This window comes from Pelodiscus sinensis, chromosome 3, assembly GCF_052426305.1.
Source record: "Pelodiscus sinensis isolate ZL-2025 chromosome 3, ASM5242630v1, whole genome shotgun sequence".
Classification (NCBI taxonomy): Eukaryota; Metazoa; Chordata; order Testudines; family Trionychidae; genus Pelodiscus; species Pelodiscus sinensis.
In genome coordinates this window covers 42815104-42835941 of record NC_143054.1, presented here as the reverse complement: position 1 = coordinate 42835941, position 20838 = coordinate 42815104, and the positions used below count along the sequence as shown (strand labels likewise).

Genomic DNA, 20838 nt, shown 5'->3' with positions numbered 1-20838 from the left:
AATAGTACTGTAGTGTTAACTTGGCAGCAGATGGCATACTTAAGGTTATCTGGGTTCTTTTAATTAAAACACTGTATTTAGATGCTCATATTTTTTTAAAACAAGACTACCATTCTGACTCATATTTTCCACTTGTGGTTTCAGCATACAGCTGAGTTCATTTAGATACTTCCATCAAATTTCATTCACTAGTTTTAGAATGGCAAAACAGAGTTTTCATTTTTAAAAGAAAGTGTAAGATGTTCTTAGTACATGTACAATTACAATATAGTGAAATTTCACTACTCAACACTTTCTATGTAAAAAGGGGAAGGGGGAAAAAAAAAGTTATGAATGGATTCAAAAATCGGCCATACAAGTGGGTGCTACAGACTGTATCTAAAATCCTGATATAGTCCCTGTAATGGATAGGAGGACTGCTGACCAGCACCCAGGGACTAAGGCGTTAAACTCAGGTAGCTAAGGTGTTGGCTTGGGGCCAGGAAAAGAAATCAAGATAGAGGGTTGACATTTTAATTGGAAATACATGCCTTGCCCACTTTCTTTGTGTGGGACAGTTAAACCAGAAGTTGAGAGATACAGAATGATTGAAACCCAGGCAGGACTACCATGCCTCCAAGGAATTTGGAATTTAGAAGGGGACTGAACCAAGAAAAGATTGGAAGTAAGTAAAGGGAAATATCCTAGTCGTGATCAGGGTATTTTCTTTATTTTGTGGTTTGGTTTGAACTGCTCAGTGTGAACCTGTGCCTCCACTCCCCATTTACCATCTAAGCATTGTTTCCAGAGATTTTTTCTGTGTTTTAATTTGTTTTCCATCTAGCAACCAAGTATACTTTATCAAGCATGTCTTTTGTTTTGTAATAAAATTCACTTTTTTAAGATGATTTGATTCTTGTCCCCTCGGAAGCACAGGAGGACTGTCTGTCTGTCTGTCTGTACCTGCATGCCTCAGACTGAGAGGTCAGGTATCAGAGACTGCAGTATGTTTTTCTTTTTCTTTTTTCACGCTCTCTTGTGTCAGAATAGCATGGGGTACCTCTGGGGATGAATTCAAGTGTTTGCCCTGATTTTAGGGATAAAAATCAGGTGATGGTGGCAGCGACTTTCCCCCCCGCAAATCTGTGCATTTGTGATTCTGGGGGAAGTTTATGTAACCAGTGCCTGTAGTGGGAAGATATATTTCAAGTCTTTGTGGGCCCCCACCTTCTGCACTCAGAGTGCCAGATTGGGAAACAGCCCTGACAATCCCTGTATGTGTGCATGTGAGTATTATGATTGCTTTTCTCAGTACTTAATGTATTTATCCTCACCACACTGTTGTGAAGTATTTTTTCAAGTTTCATTTGTTTCACAGAATCTCAGCTTCCTTTTCTTATTCCATAGGTGGCCAGATAGCAAGCATGAAAAATTCAGACACATTTTTCTTGGTGGGAGTATGGTTGTGTACTCAAGACAAAGCCTCTGATATGAGGACATCCGGTCACCTTATTATTCCATGACAGTACCGATAACAGTTGAACTGGATTGGATTGCATACTGATTTTCCCATCTCTAGCCCCACTCTAGAGCAAAGATTTAAAACATAGAATCATAGAGCTGGAAGAGACCTCAGGAGGTCATCAAGTCCAGCCCCCTGCCCAAGGCAGGACCAATCCCAACTAAATCAACCCAGCCAGGGCTTTGTCAAGCCAAGACTTAAATATCTCTCAGGGTATGGAGATTCCAGCACCTGCCTAGGTAACCCATTGCAGTGCTTCATCACCTTCTTAGTGAAATAGTTTTTCCTAATATCCAACCTAGAACTCCCCCACTGTAACTTGAGACCATTGCTCCTTGTTCTGCCATCCGTTACTACTGGGAACAGCCTTTCTCCATCCTCTTTTGAACTTCCCTTCAGAAAGCTGAAGGCTGCTATCAAATCCCCCCTCACTCAAGGACCATGCGCAGCTTGACCTGCTGTTCACAAACAGGGAGGAACTAGTAGGGGAAATAGAGGTGGGTGACAACCTGGGCACCAATGATCATGAGATGGTAGATTTCAGGATCCTGACCAAAGGAAGAAAGGAGAGTAGCAAAATACACACTCTGGACTTTAGGGGTACGACAAATTCTGTCGACAAAACTTATGGTGACATAGAGCATCCAGACTACATCGCTTTGTTGACGAAGTGATGAGTTTTGTTGACAAAGAGCGTCCAGACTGCAGGATGCTTTATCGACAGAAGAAGGCACCTGAAAGTGTTTCTGGAAGGTCACAGGGACAGCCATAAAGCCCAGGCACTGCTGCATGCTCTCTGTAGAGACACGTACTTAAAGGGATACTCCTGAACAGCCATAGCTCTGCTCCTGCTTCTGGCTTGCCTACCTCATACAGGTAAAGCAAAGCCTCTGGTTGCCCTGCTTTGTCGGACACCACAGCTGCTTATTTTCTGGTTTGTCCCTTTGTCTGTTTGTTTGTGTGTTTGCGTCTGTGTTTGTTTGCTTGTTTATCTGGGTTTTGGCTTTTTTGGTTTTTGGTTTCTTTGTTTGTATTTTTGTCCGTTTGTTTGTTTCTTTTGTTCTTTTGTTTGTGTGTTAATTTGACTTTTTTAGCCATGGAGCCTGAGCTGCCACAGGGGAGGCGATGGTCCCACACCATGCTGCTGGAAGCTCTGCTGCACGCTCAGGAGAGTATGACCACCTAGGCAGCAGACCTGGATTCTGAGCCCAGCTTTGAGCCCCTCGCTCAGGCTGCAGCCCTGCTGCCCTTGCCCCCCAACTTATTCCTGGAGAGGCGAGTTTGGAGGCTGGACACCAGTTCCGACTGGTGGGACCGGCTAGTGCTGCACAGTGGGACGACGACCAGTGGCTCTGGAACTTCCAGATGTGTAAGGCCACCTTCCAGGAGCTCTGTCTGGCTCGCCCCTGCCCTGCAACACCAGGACACCCGCTTGCGGCCTGCCATCCCCCTGGAGAATCGCATCGCTATTGCTCTGTGAAAGCTGGCCACCCCCGACAGCTACTGCTCCATGGGGCATCAGTTTGGCATGGGGAAGTCTACCGTCGGAGCCATCTTGATGGAGGTAAGTCACTCTCAGGGGACACTCCAGGGGGGCAGTCAGGACCAGCACAGGGAATTGGGGATGGGATGACAGTGTCAGGCCACAGTTGCAGGTTGCTGAGAGGCCTGCAGCTGTGAGGCAATCATGGCATCCCCAACCCATGCCTGCCCCTGGCATCAGTGCCTGCAGGAGCAGGTACCTAGCAGTCATGAGAGTGCAGGGGCATGATGGCCCTCCCTGAGGGCGGCCATCAGTGTGTCCCCTTTGCCCCCGGGCTGTGATCAGCATGACATGTCACAGTACTGTACCATGCACTTTGCTCCCACCTGCCCTGCCCTGTGTGTGTTGGACCCTCACAGCACTCACTTGCTGTTCCCTCCCCAGTGCCCGAAGTTTCCTTGGAGGCCTCCTGCGTCTGGGCATCTGGCTCCTGGGTGCTCCGGAGGCTGTCCTCCTCCTCCTCCTCCTTCTCCTCCTCCTTCTCTTCTTGGAGCTCTGGGTCGTCTGGCAGGAGTTGCAGCGCTGCTGCATAGGGGTCTCCATGGCAGACTCCACAAGCCTCTCAGGAGGCAAGGGTTCCTCTGCCCCCAGGATTCTGTCCAGGTCCTCGTAGTAGGCGCAGGACTGTGGCCTTTCTCCGAAGCGGGAGCTGCACTAACGGGCCCTGATGTACCCCTGCCTCAGCTCCTTCACCTTGGCTCTGACTTGCGGTGCCATGCAGAGGTGGTAGCCTTTCCTGGCCAGGCCATCTGCCATTCTGGCATAAATGTCCACATTCCTGTGCCTGGCCTGTGGGAACTGAAGTGCCTCCTCCTCAGCCCACAGCTCCAAAAGGGCTTTAATCTTGGGGCCAGCCCGCCGTTTAGTGCCCCGGGGTTCCTGGGTGGATGTTTCCCTGGAAGGGCCAGAGGGTTCCTGGGGGGCTTGTCCCTGTGACATGTCTCCTGACTGCCCCTACTGGGAAGAGCTGCGTAGTCAGGACCCTGGCTGGAACTGTCTTGCAGCCAGACTGCTGATTCTGGTGCCTGTGCCTTTTAAAGATGGCTGCAGGCAGGAACAATAGAGTTGCAAGCTATGGCAAGATTGTCCACCAGGGGTCTTTCCTGGAGGCTTTTTCTGTCGACATAACTTTTCCCTGCATCCACACTTCCCTTTTGTCGACATAACTACATCAACGAAGGAGTTATTCCTCATGGAATAAGGTTTACAGCTGTCAACAAAACTCCTGAGTTATGTCGACGTTATGTCGACATTACACAATGGCAGTGTGGAGGCAGGTTTAGTTTTGTCGACAATAGTTCACTTTTGTTGACAAAACCCTGTAGTCTAGACACACCCTAGAAGAGCAGACTTTGACTTCCTCAGAGAACTGATGGGCAGGACTCCCTGGGATGCTTACTTGAAGGGGAAAGGAGTCCAGGAGAGCTGGCAGTATTTTAAAGAAGCCTTATTAAAGGCACAGGAAGAAACCATCCCAATGCACAGCAAGAAAAGCAAATATGGTAGGCAACCATTTTGGCTTACCGGGGACATCCATGGTGAGCTTAAACACAAAAAGGAAACTTATAAGAAGTGGAAACTTGGACAGATGACTAGGGAGGAGTATAAATATATTTCTCAAGAATGCAGGGGGGGGGAAAAAGCAAAAGTGCAATTGGAATTGCAACTGGCAAGATATGTGAAGGATAAAAAGAAAGGTTTCTACATGCATTTTAGCAATAAGAGGGTGATCAGAGAGGGTGTGGGACCCTTACGGGATGAGGGAGGTAACCTAGTGACAGATGATGTGGGAAAAGCTGAAGTACTCAATGCTTTCTTTGCCTCTGTCTTCATGAACAAAGTCAGCTCCCAGACAAATGCACTAGGCAATGCAGTATGGGAAGGAAGTGGACAGCCCTTGGTGGGGAAAGATCAAGTTAGGAACTATTTAGAAAAGCTAAACATACACAAATGCATGGGCCCTAAATTAATGCCTCTGAGGGTACTGAGGGTATGTCTACACTACCCTCCTAATTCGAACTAGGAGGGTAATGTAGACATACCGCACTTGCAAATGAAGCCCGGGATTTGAATTTCCCGGGCTTCATTTGCATGAAGCCGGCCGGCGCCATTTTTAAATGCCGGCAGTTCGAACCCCGTGCCGCGCGGCTACATGCGGCACGGAGTAGCTAGTTCGGATTAGACTTCTAATCCGAACTAGCTGTACTCCTCGTGGAATGAGGAGTACAGCTAGTTCGGATTAGGAAGCCTAATCCGAACTAGCTACTCTGTGCCGCGTGTAGCCGCGCGGCACGGGGTTCGAACTGCCGGCATTTAAAAATGGCGCCGGCCGGCTTCATGCAAATGAAGCCCGGGAAATTCAAATCCCGGGCTTCATTTGCAAGTGCGGTATGCCTACATTACCCTCCTAGTTCGAATTAGAAGGGTAGTGTAGACATACCCTGAGGGAGTTGGCAAATGTCCTTACAGAACCTTTGGCCATTATCTTTGAAAAGTTGTGGAGATCGGGAGATGTTAAGGCTCCTTCCCCACTCTGGCATGATAAATGCAGAAGAGGGGGCCCACAAAAGTACCCCAAAACCTTATCTTTCCAGGCTTTGATAAAAAAAACTCCCCCCAAAATTTTAACAACTTAGATTTTGGGGATAAAACTCCACTGCCACCACCCAAGTAACAATAAAGAAACCAGGGAGAAACTAGTTGGGAAATCTCACCCCTAGAGTACAAACCAGGACACAAAAATTAACCAGTACCAGGTTAATAAAAAGAAAAGAGAAAGAACTTATATTATCACCACAATATTCCTGTTGCAAACATAATGACTAGATGGAAAAGTCACCGGTAACACTCATGGGGAAACTCCACCATGGGCCTAGAACTTAGTTACAAAGGAAAGCAAAAACATTTTTAAAAAGTGCACAGACATCAGATCTCATTTCCCAAATCATAAAAAATGGATTTATCTAAACTTTACCCTATTTACAGAAGAGTGATGAGTCTATTCTTGGAGGGAGACATTCTGTCTGACTCCCTCAATAGCTGGAGAGAAACTGCCCAGGACAAGGAGGGAGAAACCAAACATTCCTTTGTCCTAGTTTGAAATTCCTATCTACATTCCTATTGGCTGAATCTACCTGACTTAGGTAAGGTTAACCCCTTGGTTCCCAGGCTGCTGGCTAACCCCATGATCATGACAGGAGAGAGACCGGATTATTGGAAAAAGGCAAATGTAGTGCCCATCTTTAAAAAAAGGGAAGAAAGACAATCCAGGGAACTACAGACCAGTCAGCCTTACCTCAGCCCCTGGAAAAATTGTGGAGGGGATACTCAAAGAATCCATTTTAAAGCACTTGGAAGAGGGGAAAGTGATCAGGAATAGTCAACATGGATTCATGAAGGGCAAGTCATGCCTGGCCAATCTGATTAGCTTCTATGATGAGGTAACCGGCTTTGTGGATATGGGAAAGTCAGTGAATATGATATACCTTGGCTTTAGCAAGGCTTTTGATACGGTCTCCCACAATATTCTTGCCACCAAGATAAGGGAGTATGGATTGGTTAAATGGACTGTAAGATGGATAGAAAGCTGGCTAGACTTTCGGGCCCAAAAGGTAGTGATCAATGGCTTGAAGTCAGGTTGGCGGTCAGTTTCTAGAGTGCCCCAAGGATCGGTTCTTGGACTGGTTTTGTTCAATATCTTTATTAATGACCAGGATGAGGGGATGGATTGCACACTAAGCAAGCTTGCAGATGGGAGAGGTAGATACACTGGAGGGCAGGGATAGGGTCCAGAGTGACCTGGACATATTAGATTGGGCCAAAAGAAATCTGATGAAGTTTAACAAGGACAAGTGTAGAGTCCTGCACTTGGGACGGAAGAATCCCAAGCTTGGTTACAGACTGGGGACTGAATAGCTAAGTAGCAGTTCAGCAGAAAAGGACCTGGGGGTTACAGTGGATGAGACGCTGGATAAAATGCACAGTGTGCCCTTGTAGCCAAGAAGGCTAATGGCATATTAGGGTGTATTAGGAGGAGCATTGCCAGCAGATCCAGAGAAGTGATTATTCCCCTTTATTTGGCTCTGGTGAGGCCACATCTAAAATATTGTGTCCAGTTCTTCCCCCGCCCCCCAAAAGGATGTGGACTCTATTGTGTGTTTACTTATGGATTACACTTATGAAGTATTCTGATTGAAGGATGTTATGTTGCATTTTAGGAAAAGATTAGTAGATAAATTACAAGGAGGCCTATGGAGCCACTTCAGTGATTGTGTGCAAATAATGTCCAATGCACACAGTTATATCTTCTATTACACTAAGAATGAAAAGTTCATTTTACAATCTCAGCAAAGTTATTGTAATCATTGTAGGAAACTGCAGATGCAAAGTACCAAGAGACTATCAATATAACAATGCAGGGGTATTACATTTTGGAGATTTTTATGACTTTATGACTTTCACATTCAATATAAAACCATCCTGTGCATCATTGGAGATGGAGTGAATTGGGAATGTCCATGTTATAAATTTCTTTATACTTAGAATAAACAGTCAGTAGCAACACTATATCATTTACCAGAATCTATTGATAGCTACACATTTAGGGTCTGATCCAGAAAAAACCTTTCTTACAAGAATATTCTAACTGAAGAAATACAGAAAATGAATATGACTACCTGTTTGCAAAATAATGGATGTGGTATGAGCTGTTGTCCAAGCACAGGAGTAAGAAAATTCAGACCTGTATTTGGTTCCTCTGTATATTGCTTATCAAGAAATTGCTCTCAAAGTGGGAGGCTGAGGATTGTCAAGCTTGAATGCACAATTGCAGAAGAGCCAATATCACCATGATCCAGTAGCCCCTGGCTAAGAGCATTGAAAAAGGCTCAATAATTCTAGGATCAACCTGGTCCTATTAGATGTTTCTTCTTTTGGAGTTCACTATTCTGAAATGTTAAAAATTGTTTTTTTTATTAACAAAGTTTCTATTCAGAGTAGAGAAAGCTTCTCTAGCTTTTTTTAAAGTACCTGTAGTTTTCTATTTTGAAATCTGCTTGTATATATATGCTTTTATGAAGTCACAGGTTCTGTTTTGTCTTCTTGATATTAAAAACAAAATACAGGACTATGTAGCACTTTAAATACTAACAAGATGGTTTATTAGATGATGAGCTTTCGTGGGCCAGACCCACTTCCTCAGATCAAATAGTGGAAGAAAATAGTCACAACCATATATACCAAAGGATACAATGTAAAAAAATGAACACATATGAAAAGGACAAATCAAATTTCAGAACAGAAGGGGGGTGCGGGGGGGGGAGAGGGAAGGTAAATGTCTGTGAGCTAATGGTATTAGAGGTGATAATTGGGGAGGCTATCTTTGTAATGGGTAAGATAGCCAGAGTCTTTCTTGAGCCCCCCACGTAGAGTGTCGAATTTTAGCATGAATGACAGTTCAGAGGATTCCCTTTCAAGTGCAGATTTAAAAGGCTTCAGAAGCAGGATGCAGGTAATTAAGTCGTTGAGACAGTGTCCTTTCTGGTTGAAATGGCAAGAAACTGTTTTTTCTTTGTGATCCTGTCTAATATCTGTTTTGTGGGCATTGATCCTTTGGCGAAGTGTCTGAGACATTTGTCCAATGTACAAAGCAGACCATTTCAACCAGAAAAGACACTGTCTCAATGACTTAATTACCTGCATCCTGCTTCTGAAGCCTTTTAAATCAGCACTTGAAAGGGAATCCTCTGAACTGTCATTCTTGCTAAAATTTGACACTCTACGCGGGGGGCTCAACAAAGACTCTGGCTATCTTACCCATTACAAAGATAGCCTCCCCAATTATCACCTCTAATACCATTAGCTCACAGACATTTACCTTCCCCCCCCCCCCCCCGCATCCTCCTTCTGTTCTGAAATTTGAATTATCCTTTTCATATGTGTTCATTTTTTAAATTGTATCCTTTGGTATATATGGTTGTGACTATTTTCTTCCACTATTTGATCTGAGGAAGTGGGTCTGGCCCACAAAAGCTCATCATCTAATAAACCATCTTGTTAGTCTTTAAAGTGCTACATAGTCCTGTATTTTGTTTCAGCTACACCAGACTAACACGGCTACATTTCTATCACTATTCTTGATATTAAAAAGTTATTAAACACTTACCACAAACCTAACATGATGTAGATAATGTAAGAATAAACATAGTATATTTTATAGACCCTTATCTTTTATTTTTTGTGCACAAATGCAGTTGAATGGGTAAATCTCATATTAAAAATTTCAATTCTGTGTTTAGATCTCAAGCCTGAAAACACGCACATGCTTAGTTTAACTGATGATTGTCAGGAGTCCTAGTGAAGTAAATGCATTATCCAGGTGCTTAATGTGAATTATGTGCATACGTGTTTCCTGGACTGGGCTGCAAGACTTACTAGCCAGCAGATATAAAGATTCAGATGAAGACACACATTATTTCATTATCCTCCCTAGACAGAAAAAAAGAGTAGTCTGCATATCAAAGCTAATCTGCATGTGCCATTAGTTTACACTTCTCTTCAAACTGTGAAAGTTAACCACTTAACAAAGTAAATTCCCTGTCAAGTCTCTCCCAATATATATATATAACATTAATTTATGTTAACAGGGACTATAAATTCTTTTGAAGCCAAGTATGCAGTTTTCTAGTCTAGTTCGGTTACTTTTACTGTCAGTTGCTAGGTTTTTTTAGTGGATGCAGTATTTTGGACTGTTTGGCTGCCATTGCCCATGTTGCTTGGGAATTCCTGAGGAGATTGACCCTCCTGATCTGCCCCACCCCTTTCTGAGTCCCGCACATGCTGCTTGTCTCCTGTCGTGCCCTCTCACCTTAGAAGACATTTTCAGCATGCACAGAATTCTTGACCAAGGGAAGCAGAATATTTTTTCAGCACAAAATGTGCTGCAGTCCCACTTCTCATCCTCCAGAGGCCACAGTGGTGTCAGAACAGCCTGAGTTGAGTGAGGCTGGTGGTCCATGCAGCCTCACATAGCTAGCCATGTAAACTGGGTGATGGGTGCATTTTTTCCTTAAGTGAACAATCCATCCCAGATGAGAAAGGGATCTGCTGCATGTACCTAATATTGCATTCTTTGTGTCACTCCTACTGACTAAAATGGGACTTTTTGGTTGTACAAGCAGATTGGGCTCTTTAAGCCTGCAGAAAAGCAATTTAATATTTTTTCAGTGTGATTTATCAGTTCTTGTTTTGATGACAGTCTTAATACACACCTTGTAGCATTCATGATTTTTGTCACTTGGGTAAAAAATAGTGTTACATTTTCTGTAACATGCTGCTACCTTGCAATAGTCTCACTTGGTAGGTATCTCCCTGTTGATTATTTATTCTTGCTAAAACCTTGTCACAGACCAACACATTGGGCCATTGTCTCTTGACAGATTTGTGTGTAAAGTCTAGGAGACCTATGCAATACATCACGAACAAATGTACTACTACCTGAAAGTAAAATTACACTTTTAATTGTGGAGTGTCAATGCTGCACACATAGGCTACGTCTACACTGGCCCCTTTTCCGGAAGGGGCATGTAAATTTCAGCAGTCGTCGTAGGGAAATCCGCGGGGGATTTAAATATCCCCCGCGGCATTTAAATAAAAATGTCCGCCGCTTTTTTCCGGCTTTTAAAAAAGCCGGAAAAGAGCGTCTAGACTGGCCCCGATCCTCCGGAAAAAGTGCCCTTTTCCGGAGGGTCTTATTCTTACTTCAAAGTAAGAATAAGAGCCTCCGGAAAAGGGCACTTTTTCCGGAGGATCGGGGCCAGTCTAGACGCTCTTTTCCGGCTTTTTTAAAAGCCGGAAAAAAGCGGCGGACATTTTTATTTAAATGCCGCGGGGGATATTTAAATCCCCCGCGGATTTCCCTACGACGACTGCTGAAATTTACATGCCCCTTCCGGAAAAGGGGCCAGTGTAGACGTAGCCATACAGCCTTACAATATGTAATGGTTGTAGCCCACAGGGCTAACCTTCTCTTTCTTTCTTTTTTAAGATATTCTTTCCTTATAGTTTTGATTATATGTTTATTATAATAAGTTATAGCAGGTTTACATTGGCAGCTTGGCTGTAACACCAAAGACTTACAGGCCATGTCCTGTATGTTGAGCTAAAGCAAAGTTAGTATTTTTGTCTGGGACCTTTCACTCAGATAGCACAGTTAGCTCACGTATGTTTTGGACCTTTCGTCTAGATAAATGGTTGTAAGATTGAAGGACTTTTCATGGTATAGGTGCTTCCAAGAATACCCTCAAACTTAGCAGGTACATCATTACTTTAAAAACCCTGAAATAACTGGTTGAATGGGTAGGACGGAAATAATAAATGTGATAGAAAACCACAAAAGGCCCATGGTAACAAACTGACCCATATGGTAATAAGTTGAGATCAGTGATACATTGACCTACTGGACAAAGACATTTCACCATTAGTAAGGTGAGTAAATACAAATAAGGAGAAAAGGAAACATCCCCTACTGAATATGTATCAAACATAACAATATCAGTGTAACATATGATAAAAGTGGTATTCCAGCCTAGGAATTGTTGGAGAAGGAGATGCAGTCCTTGGGAGGTGCCAGAATGATGGCCGCTGGTAATGATGGGGAAGGTGCAGGTGATGAGGAAGATGAAGGCGAACACCTCGGGTTGTTCTAGAAGGAATGTTGTGAGTATATGGGATGGAAATATAAATGTACATTCCCTATTTATCTTATGAAAATGGGATGTTTATGACTGTGCTAAATTAATTAATTAATAAACTATATTTGCAAATAGCATGAGTTCTTATAGTGTGAGTGTTGCATCTGTGCACATCAGAGTTCCCAACCATTGAATAATTGAACACTGGGCCTGATTCAGGGACAAAGAACCTGTCAACCCTAAAGGTGGTAACTGAAAATTTATAAGCAATCTTAGATCAGGCAACACAGTAAAAGTACATATTTAATGTAGTTTTCTGTTTTCTGTAAATAACATTTGTTTGAAAACTGTTCTCGGCCTATCAATGTGGGGGGAGGGGACTCTACAATCAGTAGATTTAACACTCTGAATTAACTCCAGATGTTGTGAGCCCATGAAAGTGACTCTAGGCCATCTGCTTCTCAGCCAGGGCCATGTCCAGAGAAAGGCAAGATCTGATTACAAATATGTGATTTAATTTTTTCAATCAGTTAAGAATGATAATGGGGTTAGATTCAAATTCCCTGAATGAGTTTAGGAAAAGGTGACCTTCTTTTGTGGATGAAATGCAAACCTTGATACATTCATGAGACTTTGCCTAGATCTCCCACTACATTCTGTAATGATCCCATCTGTACAAAATTTCTCCTTTGAGGAGAAAACAATACTGATATGGTGAAGCAGAGTCATTCATAGAAGCCGTCTTATTGGAATTTGAGAGAGCATATGGGAAATGTACTACATGTACTGGGGTGGGGACTGATAAAGAGAATACTTTGGACAATTGTCCCAGGACCCAGAAATTCAAAGGGACCAAGAGTCAGCCATTGTCAGACCTCCAGACCCTTCCTGTGGCACTGACAGCTGGGGGAGGGGCTGCACTGCGATTTGGGAGGTGCTTAGGGCTGACTGACCTTGGCTCCACTCCTTCTGCCCAAAGTCCCATTCCTTCAGGGACAAGGAATCTCCCCCCTACACCTTGTCCCAGGGTCTGTGGTGGCTGTCAACCCTGATGTCTGAGACCTTCCTACCCCAGAGATGAAATGTCCTATGCCTTGAAAGCAGCCTTGGAGTATCCAGACAACTGCCACTCCTGGCCTCCTCTCAATGGCTACTGAAACCAAGTGTACCAAGAAGCTACTAGAACTAGTGCTCCAGCCAAGGCACCATCCAGGAGAGCTCTGACAGGAGGACTGCCTAGCTCAAGTGATTTGTCTAGCTATGCTATTTAAACCAGGAGGAAGAACAGGAAGCTTGTCTGAGCAATAAGGTGGTTTGCTATAGTGGCTGCCTTGGATTCTACATGTGTCTGCCTTCTGCACCTAACGTTATTCCAACTCTGCTCCTGGCTCCTGCATTTGCTCCTGTTCTCACTGTGCTCCTGTTCATGCTTTATCTTTGCCTCTCCTCCTCAATTCTTTTCTCCATACTCCCAGGGACCAGTCCTGGCTGCGACCCCGGCCTGTGACTTCTGATCCTGGTTCCATCTTGACCTTTTGGTTCTGGCATTGGATTTCAGCATTGATGCTCAGCATCAGTCCTGGTTCTGACTGTGGCTTGACCTCTGACTCTGGTAACATGCAGTTACCTCTGATGCTGACCCTTGGCTTTGTTCCCTCACCTGAATGTCTGCTCTGCCCAGTAAACTTGAATCCAGCTCTGACTACCAGGCCAGACTAATTACATCCTGACCCATAACAACAGGATCCTAGAACGTGGGCTACTTCCTAAGGTCTTACACCTACACTACAGCCCATTAGATTGAGCCATATGAGCCTGAATCAGCTGGAACAGGCCATCTGCGAATTGTTAATTGAAATGTAGATGTACCTCTTCTGTATTCGCCTTGGAACAGGGAAGTACAAGATTATAGACAGAAGAAATTGTCAGTAAATAATTCTTTATCGCATTCAGCTCTCTGCTGCTTTAACATATCTGGCTGCTATTGCAGGCTACTATGACAAGCACTGCACTGATTTTGGGGATTGCTACACTTTAAGGGAAATGATACAAGTTAATAGAGCTGTAAAATCTTGGAAAATGCATCCTTTGTCTCTCAGCTCATGGTTGATGGGAGTTGAGATAATCCAACCAACAGCAGAGTGAAATCTACAAGTGAGTCATCAAAAGAGAGGAAAAGAAGTAAGGAGCTTTATCTGCAGCAAAGAATTTATGGATTAGAAATTAGGGAGAAAATCTAACTATGGGTATGTCTACACTACAGCACTATTTCGAATTAACTTAATTTGAAATAGTTAATTCGAATTAATCTAATTCAAAATAACGCATCTATACACAAAAACTATTTTGAAATAGCGCATCCACACTGTGTCGACCCTGAACTGAAGTTAAGACTGGCCGGAACCAGTGCTGGCAGGGCATCAGGTTAGGACTTGAGTGCGTGAGGCTGCTGCCTGAGGCTAACTGAACTCTGTGCTTAAAGGGACCCTACCCCCCACCCCAAACAGACAGTTCTCAGGGTTCCCCGCTTGCTTGTCTACCTCGATGAGGGACAGCAAAGCAGTCCTGTTTTGGAGTGCCCTGAGTGCCCAAACTCAGGACACCACAGCACTTGGTCACATGGAGCCAGAGCTGCCCCTGGGCATGCTGGTGCATCTCGTGGGGTCATTGATATCAGCCTGGCTGCACTTGCTGCAGGCTGCCATCTGCGGGGTTCATCGGGGGGCTTTCAGGATCCAGGAGGAACTGAGGGAGAGTGTCCACCCCAAGGAGCCCTCAGAGCCTCCCTGGTCCTCCCCACCGGGGGTCTCATGCCCCTTTCCTCCCTCACTTACCCCTCCCTAGCCCCCTTCCTGATGTCAAAGAAAAGACACATATGTTCAAAAATAGAAACTGGATGTATTGAACAAAACTGGGGTGGGAGGATGAGCCTCTGGGGAGACTGGGAAAAGGAAGTGGGAGAGGGGAAGAGAGAGGGTGGGAGAGGGAAGGGGGAAACCTGGGAGGAGGGAGCTCGAAGGGGGAAGCAAGGGGAAGAAGTGGGAGGGGAAGCTCAGAGCTCAGGGGTCTCACTGGACCAACCTGACTTTTATGCTAACCTGCTCCTGGGTTCGCATGTGGCCTTTGGTGGCCAGGCTGGCAGCTATCCTGCCATAGACGGCCGCGTTCCTTCATCTAGTGCGGAGATCATGGATGTTGGGGGCATCCCCCTCAAACCTGAATAAGGTCCATGATCTCCACTCTAGACCAGGAAGGCACCCACCTTCTCCAGCCCCTGTCAGGCTCCTGGGAGCTGGCAGGCTTGGAGCTGGCACAGGCACTGTGGCCAGGGTCTACCCCTTTAATGTCTCTGGGGCTGGGGGAGAGGAGAGTAAGTTTTCCTGGTTGTGCCCAGAGTGGCCACCAGGGCTCACTAGGAAGGGCTGGAGGCCCCCTTTTTTGAATTAAGTGTCTACATAGGACTTAATTTGAAATACAGTGAACCCTCGTTTATCGCGGTAGATAGGTTCCAAACCCGACCGCGATAGCTGAAAATCCGCGAAGTAGGGACACCATATTTACGTATTTATTTAACATGCACAAATATTAAAAAAATCCGCAATATAATTCTTTTATAATATATACATACGTAATGAAAAAAGTCCGCGAAGTCGTGAATCCGCGATGGTCGAACCGCGAAGTAGCGAGGGCTCACTGTAGCTATTTCGAATTTGGTGTTACTCCTCATAGAATGAGGTTTACCAAATTCGAAATAAAGGCTCCACTATTTCGAATTTATTTCGAAATAGCGGTTTGCCTATGTAGACGCTATTAAAGTTAATTCGAAATAACTGCTGTTATTTTGAATTAACTTTGTAGTGTAGACATACCCTATCAGAATAAATAAGGAGTGGAGTAGTATGCTCTAAGCAAACTTGGTTCTCTCTCAATGCAGAGGACTGGACAAGATGATCTCCTGCGATACCTTCCAGCCTGCATTTCTATGGTTCCATAATGTAAGCAATTTATATAAAAGTATACATCTTTGAAATATAGACATATTCTGTTTAAAATACACCATATTCCAAAATGATACAACTATTGAGACACATCAGATAAAATTAGCTAACTAAGCCCTGGTCTACACCAGAGCGTTATTTTGAAAAAAACCCGCTTAGGTTGAATTTATAAGTGAAGCATCCACACTACCAAGCTCATTATTTCGAAATAAGGAGCTGCTTATTTCAAAATCTGTACTGCTTTTCTCAGGGAATAACGCTAATTTTGAAATAGTTATTTCAAAATAGCATCAATGTGCACACTCTGGTGCTGCTATTTCAAAATAATTACTCCCTGGAGTAATTTGAACTAATTACTCCCCAGCGCTTCCTGGAACTATAAATTGAGGTAGCGTGTCCACATTAATGGAGCCTGCCTCAGATTAATTTCAAGGCTTCCCTGTAGTAGGGAAACGTTATTTTGATTTTGTAAAATCAGGAACTATTAAGTTGAATTTAATTATTTTGAAATAATTTCCTCGTGTAGACATGCCCTTAGTGGAATAAAATCCAGTACAAAGTGTCTCCAAACCAGGGAAGTACCAAACCAGGGAAGATAAAGTAAATCTAGGCATTCCAGTGGGCAAAAAGAATCCTAAAATGTGACATTGACATGATTAGCCTGTCTTAGCTTCTGACGGATCAAAGTTAATCTATGAATTCACAATGAGCAGAATAAAGTAAGCAAGATTATAAAAATAACATGAGCTCTATCTCTCTAAAACAGCTGGGTGAGAAACTTTATTTTGCTTCTTGCTTATTTAAGGGTAACTTGACAGACTTTTTGTCTCTCCATGGCTGAGACTGGCTGTGTCAGGAGTCTTATATATATATACCCATGGTGCAAACACAACTTGATGAAACATAGTTTTCAAGCTCAGTCCTGAGAGGAGCTGAACACTAAATGAGTGCACTCAGTCAGCTTCATCCTTCTGGAGCTTTGGGACTGGGGGTCCTAGCTGGGGGTGAGGGCCAGTGGACTCAATGGAAGTGCTCTGCACCTCTGGGGAGAGGTTTCAAAAGGGGTGGAAGCTTAGATGGAAGGGATATGGAGGTCCTTATATAAAACCTAGACCTCCCCAATGCAACATGAGACCATTGCTCCTCATTCTGGGTATGTCTACACTACCCTCCTAGTTCGAACTAGGAGGGTAATGTAGGCATACCGCACTTGCAAATGAAGCCCGGGATTTGAATTTCCCGGGCTTCATTTGCATAAGCGGGGAGCCGCCATTTTTAAAACCCCGCTGGTTCGAACCCCGTGCAGCGCGGCTACACAGGGCACGAACTAGGTAGTTCGAACTAGGCTTCCTAGTTCGAACTACCGTTATTCCTCATTTCACAAGGAGTAATGGTAGTTCGAACTAGGAAGCCTAGTTCGAACTACCTAGTTCGTGCCCCATGTAGCCGTGCTGCACGGGGTTCGAACCAGCGGGGTTTTAAAAATGGCGGCTCCCCGCTTATGCAAATGAAGCCCGGGAAATTCAAATCCCGGGCTTCATTTGCAAGTGCGGTATGCCTACATTACCCCGCTAGTTCGAACTAGCGGTGTAGTGTAGACATACCCTCTTTCATTTGTCACCACTGAGAACATTCTGAAAACCCATTCAGGTAGCTGAAGCCTGGTATCAAATCCTCCTTCACTCTTTTCTTCTGTAGATTAAATAGCCCAAATCCCTCAGCCTCTCCTCATAAGTCATGTGCTCCATAGTGGAGCTCCACACTGCATGGAGGCAGTTGCAGGATTATGAGTCATTCAGGGAATGGACTACGTCTACCTTTGTTTTTGCCCGGCAGCTAGAACAACAGAGCCTAGAAAATGGACGCCTTTAGGATCTACCACACCTAATTAATGAATATTTTATAACAAAATAGTCACAATTCAGTTTATCACCTTTCTTTATGTATGTTCACCAATAAGGATATTCTTATGGCTACAGCTTAGGCACAGAAACAGCGGAGTGTTTCTTTCATCCTAAAGATGCAAGAAAATCGAAGAACAATTTTATAGCCACGATTCAGGAATAGCTCTTCTTTTTGATCACCCGCTTTGGGGGAGGTAGCTCTGTTGTGAATGTTCTCCTTACATTGTCTTTGCAATGTACATAGACCCACGTTGGGGTGTAAGAAGTTAGATTATTCAGGCCTAAGACAAAGTTCATTGAAGTCAATGAAAAAATTGCCTTTAATATGCTTTGAGTCAGATTCTTTTCCCCACTTTTCTACTCTGACCACAGCTCAGGCCACAGTCTGACACTGAAAATGCTCGACTTCAGAACCTCTCGAACTTCCTGGTGAGCAAGGAAACCTGATATCTCCCTCTCCCCTCATAAAACTAAGTTCTGATTAGCTAAAATACATTCAATAGATTTTAGTGAACTTGTTGCTAAGGGAAACTTGGCTAGATGACAAGAATCCAAGCCCCTATGTGGGTTGTATATAAAATAAAATGTATCAGGAGAATTCAGTTTGGGCAAGACCTGATAGACATACCGTTCTGCACTATATTGAGAGGTCAATATTAGAGGAAATTATTAAAAAATTGAAATGGGACTTTTGTTACTATTTACATATAAAAAGCATTTTAAATGCTACCAACAGTTTAACTCCAGGAACTCTACATCTGTACATAGAGTGAGACTTTATATAGCATTATATGCTGCTAAATAGTAGGGCTCAATCCATTTTAGCATATACTTTAATGCATAGCAGGCACCCCCATTTTCATTACTAACAATTCCGTTTCCACTGTTTCTGACTGTGAGAGAAGGGAGTTTGAAATTGCAGTGGCTGTCTGTAGAGCATATTAAACTGAAATAGTGACTGGAGCAGAAGGGATTGGATGGGGAGATGAGTAGAAGGGGGTAACAGTTTATTTCTTCAATACAAAATGTTTCTCTTTCAAGTTGAACCTGAGTTTTAAAACTTTAAACTACAACGTCTGTCTGAAGTTCATTTTGTTAGAAACAAACAGTGCAGAGTTATGGCAATTTCAGGTGCTTTTTGCTCACAATCATGGCCAGTGTAAATGATTCTGTCAGCAATGAGACTAGGGATGCTTGCTAGAAATTAAATAAAATCTATGCTAAAACACATCGATCCCCACTATTCCATGGTTGATAATGTTATTCATTCATTCTCTGCACATCAGAGCTTCATGCTCATTTGTAAAATAATTGTGAAATATATGTAGGGGTGCTAGTGAAGTACACAAATTGTTCCAGGCATTTTAAAAGTTATGGCTTTCTGAGTTCTCAGTGCCCCTCTGTCATGTATTGGCCAAATCGGGCAGTCTCTGGGACAAAGGATAAATGAACACAAATCATACATCAGAAATGGTAGCACGCAGAAACCTGTAATGGAACATTTTAACCTACCTGATCACTCAATCACAGATTTAAAAATAGCTATCCTTCTACAAACAAATTTCACCACCCAATTACAGAGAAACTGCAGAACTGGAATTCATCTACAAATTTGACAATTATGCTAGGCTTGTGTAACACAGTGGCTTACCACCAAGAGCATCTCCTGCTAGTCACACAGGGCTCGTCTACATTGGCCCCTTTTCCGGAAGGGGCATGCTAATTTTTCAGATCGTAATAGGGAAATCCGCGGGGGATTTAAATATCCCCCGCGGCATTTAAATAAAAATGTCCGCCACTTTTTTCTGGCTTTTAGAAAAGCCGGAAAAGAGCGTCTATACTGTCCCCGATCCTCTGGAAAAAAGCCCTTTTCCGGAGGATCTCTTATTGCTACTTTGAAGTAAGGAATAAGTAAGTAAGAGAGCCCATCAGATGTGTCATCTGAGGCTGGGGAGGGCTCCACATGTGAGTGCCATCATGCTCCCCTTATGTGTATGGGGGGGGTGGAGAGGGAGCCCAGGGACCATGCGCCTGGGCCTTTCCCACCATGGAACAGCAACTGGGTGTCATGCAGGGGCCCTGGCCCATTCCCCACATGCCGACCTTGCCTTGCAGAGGAGTGCTGGGTTTCACCCACTGTGTCCCCAGGGAGAACTGACCACTGCTCTTGTTTCACCCAGCTGCAGTGCCTGGGACTGCAGAGCGCACCACCCCACCTGCAACAGCCACCCGCACATGGTCCAGCAGGTGCACCAGGAACCAGGAGGACTACCAGCGGTGGCACCTGCAGCTACTGGGACAGCAGCTCTGCACCCAGGAGCACTGGGTCTGCAAGGACCTGCAGCTGCGGCAGTGCAGCTTGCAGGCACTGGAGGAGCAGGGCCGTGCCCTCAGAGGTCACCTCCAGACCCTAGTGGACAGGTTCCTGCCTCCTCCTGCTCCAGCCCCTGCGGCCGCCACAGTTCTCGCTCCTCCTCCCATCCCTGCTCCCCCTCCCACTTCCTCCACACCCCCTGTCCCTCCTGCCCCACCCTCCATACCCACTCTCCCCCGATACCCCCGCACCCACAGTGCTGTGAGATGGGAGAGCCAGCAGGACCCCAAATCCTGAGCTTTCCCTTCCCTTCCTCCCCCTTCCAGCTCACTCCTCCCAGGTTTCGCCCTCCCCTCTCCCACCCTCTCTCCTGCCCTCTCCTGCCTCCTTTCCCCTATCTCCCCAGAGTATCATTCCCCCTCCCCAGTTGTGTTAAATAAAGAGAGTTGTTCTTTTGAAAATACATGTCTTTTATTTGACATCAGGAAGGGGGGCCTAGAGAAGGGTCAACGGAAGGATGAGAGGGAGGAATGGGGCACAAGCCCCTGGTGGGGAGGACCGGGGAGGCTCTGGGGGCTCCTCAGAGTAGAAGCTCTCCCACAGGGCCCCCTGGATCCTGACATCCCCTCGATGGTCCTCCCGGATGGCAGCCTGCAGACAGTGCAGCCAGGCTGCTGGCAATGTGTCCACGAGACGCAGCAGAGTCCCTGGGGGCAGGTCTGGTTCCATGTTGCAGAGTGCCGTGGTGCCCCGAGTGAGGGCAAGCAGAGCACTCTGAGACACAAATGCTTTGCTGTCCCTCAGCGAGGTAGACCAGCAAGCAGAGAAACCTGAGAACTGTCTGTCTGGGATGGAGGGGTCAGGTTCCTTTAAGCACAGACCTCAGCT

The 20838-nt window shown here is 44.8% G+C and overlaps 1 long non-coding RNA gene across 1 annotated transcript in view; it reads left to right on the top strand.

The window, feature by feature from the left end:
- LOC102459764 (uncharacterized) overlaps positions 1–20464 on the top strand; it is a 62535-nt gene extending 42071 nt beyond the window's left edge. Inside the window, exon 3 of the long non-coding RNA XR_012902263.2 lies at positions 19817–20464. This is a non-coding gene — a long non-coding RNA (uncharacterized LOC102459764). The remainder of the gene's footprint in view (positions 1–19816) is intronic.
- The last annotated feature ends 374 nt before the right edge of the window (positions 20465–20838 follow it).